This window comes from Amphiura filiformis, chromosome 19, assembly GCF_039555335.1.
Source record: "Amphiura filiformis chromosome 19, Afil_fr2py, whole genome shotgun sequence".
In the NCBI taxonomy this organism is placed as follows: Eukaryota; Metazoa; Echinodermata; class Ophiuroidea; order Amphilepidida; family Amphiuridae; genus Amphiura; species Amphiura filiformis.
Window position 1 is genome coordinate 15,616,154 of NC_092646.1, and position 10,473 is coordinate 15,626,626.

A 10,473-nucleotide genomic window follows, 5' to 3' on the forward strand; every position below is an offset into this window, starting at 1 on the left:
AAATTAAGTTAATATATGCGAAATAGTTCCTTAAAGAGTACAATAAATTGCCCGTTTGTGCTAATTCTCATTTTAGAAGCACCGAGCCGGTACAAATAGTGGTCTGCATGGAGCTATTAAAGATGGAGAGGCAATAGATTATGTAACGCATTGTTCACTTGTGCCGATTTGAAATCTGACAAGCTATTCATCGAAAGGTACCTTTTGTTTGGGACAAAGGGCTTCCGCCATTAAATCGGTAAGCTGACCCGACAGTGTATTAACGCTTTACCTAGCAGGCTACTGTCAATAAGTGATCAAACGAAAGTCGCGTGAAAGCGCTTACTGGAACGAAAAGTACCTTTTGTTACCATAACACACAAGGGTGTGATTGAGTAGCCGTAAGGGACGCACCATTAGATTTTTTTTTTTTCGCCTCCGAGAGCACCAATTTTTTTTTTTTTTCACCGCCTTCGGCGGCGAAGTATTCTTTTTTTCAATTTTAATATAAATTTTTATACAAAGTTGGGTGGGGAAATTTTTTTTTTTTTTCAACAGTGAGGCAAAAAAATTTTTTTTTTTTTTGTCTCACTAGTGGGCGAAGTTTTTTTTTTCAAAAAACTCCCATGCCCCCCCCCCCCTGGAAATCTAATGGTGCGCCCCTAAGTACAAAAGGCACACATTAGCCGCCGATGAACAGTTCGTTGTCACCCCACTGACTGTAGGTGGTTCATTTAAATAAATTGAATGCACTTGCTGAATGACACATCAAGGCTGCCATGTCTGCATGTCTATAGTACTGTATGGTAATAGCTACGTATACATGTAACATATAATAAGTATACCGGTATAGGCCTATATAAAAGTTGTTTCAGAAATTGACATTTTATTTTATTTTAAGAAGGAGCCTGTCATAAACAATGGCGTACTGAAGGGGGGCAGCTCTTTTGTGAGAGGTCTTGGGAGGGGATGAGGGAGGAAGAGGTAGAGGAGGGGACATGAAGAATGAGAGGGGGCTGGAGGAAGAGAGAAAGAGTAAGAAATGAAGAGAAATAAATAAATAGATGTAAATGAATAGAAAGGTAAGGAAAATGATAGGAATGAGAGGGGACAATAAGTATGAGGGGATGGAGAAGGGAAGGGAGATAAGAAGAGGGAGTGATACTTTAGCAAGGAAAGAATAAGTACAGAGAAAGGAAAAGAAAGGAATGACAAATAAATGTAGGCCTTGTAATAATTATTATAGAAACTAAACACAGCCCCCCCCACATAGGCCTAACACTAACAGCACTATATAGGTAACCTAGGCAAACCTTAGTTAACACATTTACTAGTCAGCGAATTCGCCGAGACCGGGGCCCCAACACAATGCATATTTACATAGAAATTTGAATTTTTTTCGAGAATAGGTGGGTGAAGGAAACCTACATAAATATGTTTTCTATACTTCACTTGACCCAAATATATGATTTTTTATGGTGATAATCAAGTCGCACATGTGGAGGGATTTTGATAGCAGTTCCATTAAAAAAGCTGCTATCGCCATGAGACTAAGATCTAGAAACAACACAAAAATGCCGTTTTGGGGAATTTTGCTAGCTGAATCTTTTTGATGAAAGTCAATCTTTAACAAGATGTAACTTTGCTACGGAAAGTGCTATGAAAAAAAGGTTTCCAGTTTTGGCTTAGTTTACTCAAGGGCTTTAATTTGATATATAAAATGATGCAATTTGATGGCAAATTTGAATTCACCTAGGATACCTACACTATAGGCAGCCATTCGATGATGTCAATGCCAATTATTGCACATAAGCCCCCAGGGTAATATTTCCCAATGATTTGCCAAATTTTGATCCCCCCCCCCCCCCCTATCTCGGCCAAGTTCCAAAAATCGCTTGCCCCCCCAAGTTTTATTTAGCGGGCCTTTTAGGCAGTAAGTTATCAAAAAATGTTTTTGAATGCGATGAAAACGTTTTATACCCGTTATTTTATTTAAATGTTTTCTGGCACCCTTTTCTAACCTTTTACGAATGATGTCGAAAACATTTTGTGTTTGCTGGAAATATGCTACGGTACCGTATTTTCAGTAGATAGCATTGTTTCATGATTTGCTATCAGTAGATAGCAATATTTAATTAAAAGGGAAAATTCATTAGATAGAAACTTGAACTTAACTTGAACAAAAACTTGAACTTGAACTATAGATAGTTACTGTTCAACATAATAAGCGATTCATCATTTGCACCGGCAGCATCGTCGCCTACTGAGATCCATTTTGTTATAACATTTTCTGGTTTACCTAATTTCTCCAAGTAGAAGCAGTCTAAATATTCTACACTATGTCTATGAGCGGTCCCGGGTTCTGGTCGAATCTCCTATTAGCAAAGTTCAATAACCTACAATCAACAATTCACAGCTTAAAAGTTAATATTGAGTCTTGGAGGATGAGGTTTTGTACCCAACACATGTAAGGTCGTTCTATCAATGTACAAATCTATTGGAGATAAGGAACTGTGCCCTGTCCTGTGGTGTTGTTTTGAGATCCTCTATAGTGCTATGTTTCTCATTACTGGATGGGGGTACTGAGCCTTTGGTATTAAAGGTGTCATAAACTGATAATCGATTTTCAGGGATGATCGGAGATTTCATTTTATGAAGCGATACATACTCCGCACTATGCATGCAATAAAGTAAATGAAGCACCTTGCCATCTTCAGTCAGGCGACTAAGGAAATGAGCACGGTGGCAAAGAATTGTTTTTCGGGGGAGGTTCAACTTGATTCTGAACCAAATTAGTGTTGCAGGCCCGCATCCAGGATTTTTTTAAGGGGGTGCTGATTTAAAAAAGGTGGACTTTGGGGGGGTTAGAAAAGTGGATTTTCTTCCTGGGATTTGGATTTTTTGACCAAAAAGCTTTAAAAACGCTTTCTTGGTCAAAAAAGGTCGAAATTTTGGGAAAAAAATCCACTTTTAAAAAATCCGCCCCTAGCCCGAAAATGTCCAAATTTTAAAAACAGGTCCACTTTTTCAAAATCAGCCCCCCCCCCTCCCCGAAAAAAACCAATAAATCCTGGTTACGGACCTGATTAGGGAGCTATGGGGTGATATTTGATTATGAGTTAGCATTTTAGGCCAAGTAAAAATAAAAGCATGTTTCTCGTCCGGGTTTTTAAAAATTAGGAGGATGAGGGGCTTTTTATTTTCTATTTTTTATTGGAAAATGACGCTAAATACCTCTATTTGGCACCATATTTTGGGGGGTATTCGACATATAGGCCTACAGATTGATATCTGAGAAAAAGGAGGAGGCACTTTTTATTTTATTGTTTTGAGAGGTAGATCCCTCTAGTGATCACAAAACTCTTCTTAAATGATGTATAATGCATTTACAAAGCCGTAAAATAAGTTTCAACTTCTGAAACATCTTTTTCAACAAGTTATAGGCCTAACTGAAAGTTTACAAAATAAAAAGAAATTTGAAAAATCTTCAAAAAAGGAGGAGGGCGCGGACGAGAAACATGTTTGTTTGTTTTTACTCGGCCTTATCTTGCTACATTATAGTGGAACTAATGATTTTGGCAGACGCCTCAAATGATAAAACTAGAAATGATTCCATTTTTTCTCCATGCCCCCTAGGCTTCCCACGAGGGATTAAGTTCATTATGGAGACCAAAATTTAAAATTTGTTCGATCATATTATACCTCAAGTTGTTCCTCTCATTGCTAGGAATATAAAAGTCAATTGTCATACCGTAAAACCTCGTCTACAAGCATATAGAGTGCTTCTGATGAAAGTTAAATTAACCCAAGCGCCATTATGGAGTTTGAGCAAATAAATTACAGATCCAAGCATATACAAACAAGTACTATTGTATGACCAATCTATTGTATTGGTATATTAACGTCTGTTTCGTATTAATTTAGCTTTCATCAAAAACATTATATGCGTGTAGACTAATATCAAATATCTCATGCATAGGCCAAATTTTCAAATTGCACCAATTTAATCACGTCTTGTCTCAAATTACTCTTCTCGACAAAGGAAATTTGTTTGAGGAATGTATTACCTCAGAATCGAATGAAATCATTGATCAAAGCTGAGACCATGGTGGTGTGTCAGGTTCAAAGGTTATGCATGTACATATTTCTATTGAAAATTTTGTATCAACTTTTATATTTTGACCCAAAATTTTCCCCAGTCCCACTAAGTGACTCCATTTTTGGTAAGATTTTCCCCAGTCTTACAAAAAGACCCCTTTGGGGGCCTTCTCACGAAAAGACCCCCTTTTTCGATGTCTAGGCTCTCACCGAAAGACACCTGGTTTTGAAATGCTGTCTGCACACACCCCCCCCCCTCACTTCCAAAGTCGAGTTCCCCCCTCCCCGGGGGAGTATGGACTTATATACCGCTGGGTGACAAAATCTTGCACTTTTATTATTCGAACAGTTTGATCAATCTTATTTCTAATAAGTTTCTTTTTATTGGCACACTCCTTGCCAACTTCATTCAGATCAAATCAATACTATTCGAGCAACACTGGGAAATAATGTGACTGAGCGTGTCTATAATATTTGAAAGAAAAGTATGGTTTGCTGTGTAACCAAGCAAAGCCGACTACAAAAGTAATATGGTACCGGCATGATTCGCACCATGCGCTAATTAGGGACCGTCGTGACTCTAAACTGAATTTGATTCCTGATCTCAATACAAATTATTGCTGGTATTAAATGCATTGGTAAAACAGGGATATGGTATAACAATTGAAACGGTAGCCCGGAACGGTAGCTGTTCTCTTGATCGATTCCAGCACCATCCATACTATACTGTTTTATTGTATTGATCGAGACATTCACCATGCATGGGGCCTCCTGAAGGACATAATTTTAATTTTACAAGAAGATGGCTGCCGGGGATGGCTGTCACGAGATTGAGTGTCGTTTCATTGCAGACACTCTATCACTAGGTTCCACAACATGTTCATCTATCAGCGCACAGTTTTTTAACATCAGGGCACAGTTCTTTAACACCGGGGCACAGTTCTTTAACCCCAATACATTTGTACCGTTGAATGACCTTAGAAAATTTGGGTACAAAAACTCATACTCTGCAACTTAAGGTCAAATTTTTAACTATGAGTGTTATAATTGAGGTAACTGTCATGTCATTGAGATGAGGCCATTGTTGTCCATAGTGTATACTGTGAAATATTTACGAGTACAAATATTTACAGTTCCCTTCAAGTTGAAACAAACAAGTGGAACCTCGGTTGAACCATTCATAATAAATGGCTTCTTTACAAATGCCAGTAGTAAAGAAACTTTGGATCTCCTCCTCTTTTGGATTTTCCCCCGGGTCGAGATGGTGATGACAAAATTATTATTTCATAATATAATATTTTTTATAGACTTTATTAATTTTCTTGTTTACTTGTTGTAGGTTTTCGTCATAGAGCGTGGTTATAATGAGCCAGATTATCCTTTATTTAGCGTAAAAGTACTCCGATATCAATTGTTATTGCAGGGTATAATACAGCCACTATAAACACGCTCATGCATGCACGAAAGCTCAAAAACAGCTCAATGAGCTGTGATAGTTGATAAGAATTCAATATCTGGTTGCATATTACACAAATCCTAAAAGCTTTTGTTGTGAATGTCAGTAATTTGAGCCAATGAGATCGATCGAACTTTCTGGCGGACAAAGAAACATTCATGCTCATTGGTAAGTGTTTATCGCTCGTCGCAACATACTGGAGTATAAAACAAGCGTCATGGGGGAGTGAAGTGGGTGTGACCAATCAGAATTCAGAAACGGTTGTTCTCCCTTTAGTTTAGTGTGAAAACATACACCCCTAATAGTACGCCCTCTGTCATCGAAATCGTTTGACACAAATAGAGGGCCAAAATATTTTTCGTCGACGATGTTCTAATTAAGGTGATACTCCCCGACTTTTAGTTTAAAAAAATCACTTTTCGTGTTAACACCAATGATTATATATTCGTACTTTTTGGTCAATATATAAGCAGGTCGTGATTCTATCCTTAAATGTGAATGTGAAGTCTAAGCCTTTCCTCACATTAGATGAGTAGAAATGGTGACTGGGTTTAGGGTTCCCAGATGTAAAACGTCCCCTAGCAATCACAAATCATTAATTGAATTCAATTAATTAAGAAATCAAATAATGATTTGTGATATTTTGTCAATTTTCCCCAAATCATTATTTTAGGGGGCGCTGTTACAAAATCGTGGGCAATAACACAGGCTGTTTCTGTCTCAAATTATGGGTCACAAGTTTGACCAATGTTTTTAATTTATAATTAGTCTCGGTCCCAACTGGCTTGTGCTTCTTTTACGCTACAAATTGTACATATGTATACGTGTATGTTCGCCGCTGCAGTGAACTACAGGCCTACTATTCCCATGGGTCCAGGGACATAACCAAGATTTATTTGGAGCTGGTTTTGAATAAGTGGACTTCTTTCGGACCTTTCCCAATTTATTTTTGATCAAGTAAGCACAAAAAAACTGGAAAGAAAAAGAGCAAGGTACACCAACTTGACGTTGGGAAACAAGTACTATAGAAAAATTACTTAATTCGTGTACATCGTGGAACATACTCTTTGCGTGGCTATGCGTAGTAAGCTGTTGTACGCAGATAACCTCGCAATATGGACGCCTAGAGCTGAGTAGCGCTGTACGCTCGTGTACAAGCATGATAACTCGCGGAGTAACAAGCGTAATTGAATGTTCCACGATGTACGCGAATTTAATAATTTTCTATATAGTCATTAGAAGCAGATAAATACGACACTAAATTAACCAGTTCCAAGACCCACAAAAGTGCTAACCTGCAAAAACAGCATGGATCAATGGGAATACAAAAGTGCACTAGAACAAGTGATGAAAATCACTGTGCACATAAGCAGACACAATAAACCAGACAAAAACCCGACAATCAATGTATACACAAAAACAGGTAAAGTTCGATGGCCAAAAATGGCCAATTCTAGAGCCCACAGAAGTGTCAGGAAAGCAGTATAAAAGTACACTGGGTGTGATGAAAATCACTGTGCGCATACAAACAAAACCAAACAAGCCGCACAAACAGTTTCGAGCAGATGTACTGCTCTTCTTCAGCGATAGATAACAAAATATTATATCAAACAGCGATAGTTTAAAAACAAATTAAAGTCAAAACCCGAAGGCAAATTCAAATCCCGAGTTCAAATACAACTCAGTAACAACATAACTGGCCGTTGGAAGATCTCGCCGTTCAACAACCGGCAACAATTTTCGTTTCTACACCGGACCTCCAGAGACTGGAACAGACTTCCTGACAACATCATCAACAGCAATTCAATCAACACTTTTAAGACCCAAGTATTAGATCACGTCAGGCAAAAGAGCCCAAACAAGTCCATGGACTAATCCTAAAACTCAGAGCAGAATAAGTTGTATGTTCACTCTATGAAAGCAAGCTCACTATTGACATCCAGTGTTGCCCAATACCGGATATTTGGGCGGATTTACCCGAATTTAGAACGCAAAACACCCAATTGGGCGGAAAAGCACTTGACTTTGAAACTTCCGGTACTTACTGGGAAGTTACTGACCGATCAATAAATGGTCACAAAACCCATTGTAATTTCAATTTGGAGCTTCAAAGACTCAAAACCTTTATAAATCGGCTAAATTGAAAGGAAAATACATCAAATTAGTGCCGCGGCCTGAGACTGGCAAAAGTAGCCCAATTTTAGACAAGTAGCGACATGCTTTTTTGAGTAGCGGCAAGTGATCGCCAAGTAGCCCAATTGTGCGCCTAAGGCGCGGCGTTGGCATCACTGTTGACATCACTACATAGTACAGAGAGTGCTGTGAGGGAAAATGCAACACCAGAGGACAATGGGGTATTGTCCTAATTGACATGATGTAGGGCTCGCAATCAATAGAAGAGGAATAGATTGAATAGAGTATACACTAATCCGACAAGCCAAGTGATTGTCAGAATTAATTCCGCCATCAATCTTATATTGTACAGGGTGTGTCAAAATGATTGGTACCGACGACTCCTCATTATTGCAGAATTTGTTTTACTCTTTTTTGTACCAGTTTGGGGTTAATTATTTAAATATTTGAAAATATAATAGTTTTATCTTCTTCAAGAATTTTTGATCATAAAGTGTTTTTACACTTTTCATCGTAACGCTGGATCCGTAGCGCATCATTTCAAACCTTTTTTAAATTTTAGAAATGACTTATTTTTTCCTTACCTATTTCTTTATTCATGATGTATATGTTCTCTTCAATATTTATTGGTTGAGAGTAATGTCAAAGCGATACCTTATAGACTTGAATAGGTGGGGTGAAAGATGTTTGTGTATTTACACCTTCTAGGGAGGTAATTTAAATTGTAGTAGATGCATTGAGATTACTAAGTAGATGGTGTGGCAGAATGGTCATAGACGGTAGACAGTGTCTTTTAGGTTAGACCTGGTAAGAGTTATTGGAATGGCTCCACAGTATTCCACTTCAGCGTGTTTTCACGAAGCTATGGAGAAGTGCAGACAGTTTCCAAGAGCAAGGAGGATTCCATGCAAACATGAGTTTAACTATGGGCAGTTACAATGGATCCATCCCATCATGTTTTAAGTTCCTTCAAGATATGGCTTAGACTATGCCATAGTCGAATTTTATTAAAAATATGTTATTATTAGTCATGATGAACCCATTTCGTTGAACTCAAAATTATACTGATGTTTATTAAAATTAAAGTATTCAATAGTAAAATGGTCATAAAGAGTTAAAAATATCAGATGATTAGTGACAATAAAAGTAATTGAATGCAACATTATCTTGCATAATTATAATAGCTCACTTTAATACTGAACAATTCTGATTTTGGAATCTACCAGTTTATTGATAGCGAACCCCGAAAAACCACTTGGGAAGCTAACAAACAGAGGGAGTGCGGTGACTGAAAAGATCAGATACAGATGCTTAAATGTACCGGGTAATAGCCAGAGTATGCAAAATGGGCAAGTGGACTACGGAGAAGTCTATATAGGGCTTAACCTCACAATGCTAGAGTCGTAAGGTAGTGACTTCAGGAACTATCTTTCTAAAAGTATGTGTAAAGCAATTTTATGTTATGTAGACTGAAATGGGATATTGATTAAGAGCACATGCAATAAAATGTTCAAGCATGCAGTGAACCTGTCCATCTTGTGGTAGGCATATGTCAGTAAAACCATGATTACGTCGATCTTCCCTGGTTTAAATGACAATAGCTCCCAGGTGCACTTTTTATCTTCAGATTATTAGATAACATATGCCCCTTTCTATTTATAGTACAAAAACTTTATTAATTAGCCATTTTATATTTTTGATATATTTTTGAAAATGTCACATATCCCGGTACCAATCATTTTGATACACCCTGAATTGCATTGTAAACTTTCAGCATCCTATCCTTTTGTCACACGGGTGATGGATCACAGTTTGAAATTCCCACAAAGCCATATCAAAACCTTCCTGTTTATGCTTCTATGCGTTGTATTCGACAGGGTTGCCAAAAGATTTCAGCCCGAATCGCGGGTCAAATAATCGAAAAGTCGCCCAATGTTTCTCTTTACCATTGGTTTCTATGGGGCAGGACACTATCGGAAGTCGCGGGAGCCAACGTGGAAAAGTCGCCCAAATTTTTTCTTAACCATTGGTTTCTATGGGACAGGAAATTGTCGTAAGTCGCGGGAAAAATCTTCAAAAGTCGCCCAATTAGGCTACCAACGGCTGAGTAAGCACACGTCCTTCAATGAAACAAATTTGTGTGCACATGGACCAGACACATCCATTATAGCATAAGGGTGTTTGGTTGTGGCTATTGACAAAATGCAAGGTTGTAAAGATGTTTTATTCACCAACTCCTATTTTCACCAAGGAAAAATAAAAGTATTATTGAATTAGAGGGCAATAATGCTATCTTCAGATAGCATTGTTTCATTAGAGGGCAATACCGGCATGCTATCTTCAGTAGATAGCATTGTTTCATAAATTGATATAAATTGATATTCAATTTATTTAAACACATCCCTCAAAACATCTCCACCTACAAACTGGCACAAAATCAATTAAATGATCAAACAATCAGTCAAATAATCAAAGCAATCAATCAATCAATCAATCAATCAATCAATCAAACAAGCAATGCAACTATCACTTAATAATACACAATCAAATAAATAATCTTTCAAGCACTCAAACAAGCAAGTCAAGCAAACAATCAAAATATTAACCAGCAGTCAATCAATCATTGATTGGTTACTTGATTCTTTATTTTGAAAATATTTTGGTAACGTTTTGCTTAAAATTGAATGATTGATTTGGATTAATTGATTGATTGTTTAATTGATTTTTTCAATCGATTTGGTTCATTCCAAAAAACATCACCACCAACAAACACAAAATCAACTGATCAAACAATCAATAATTCAAAC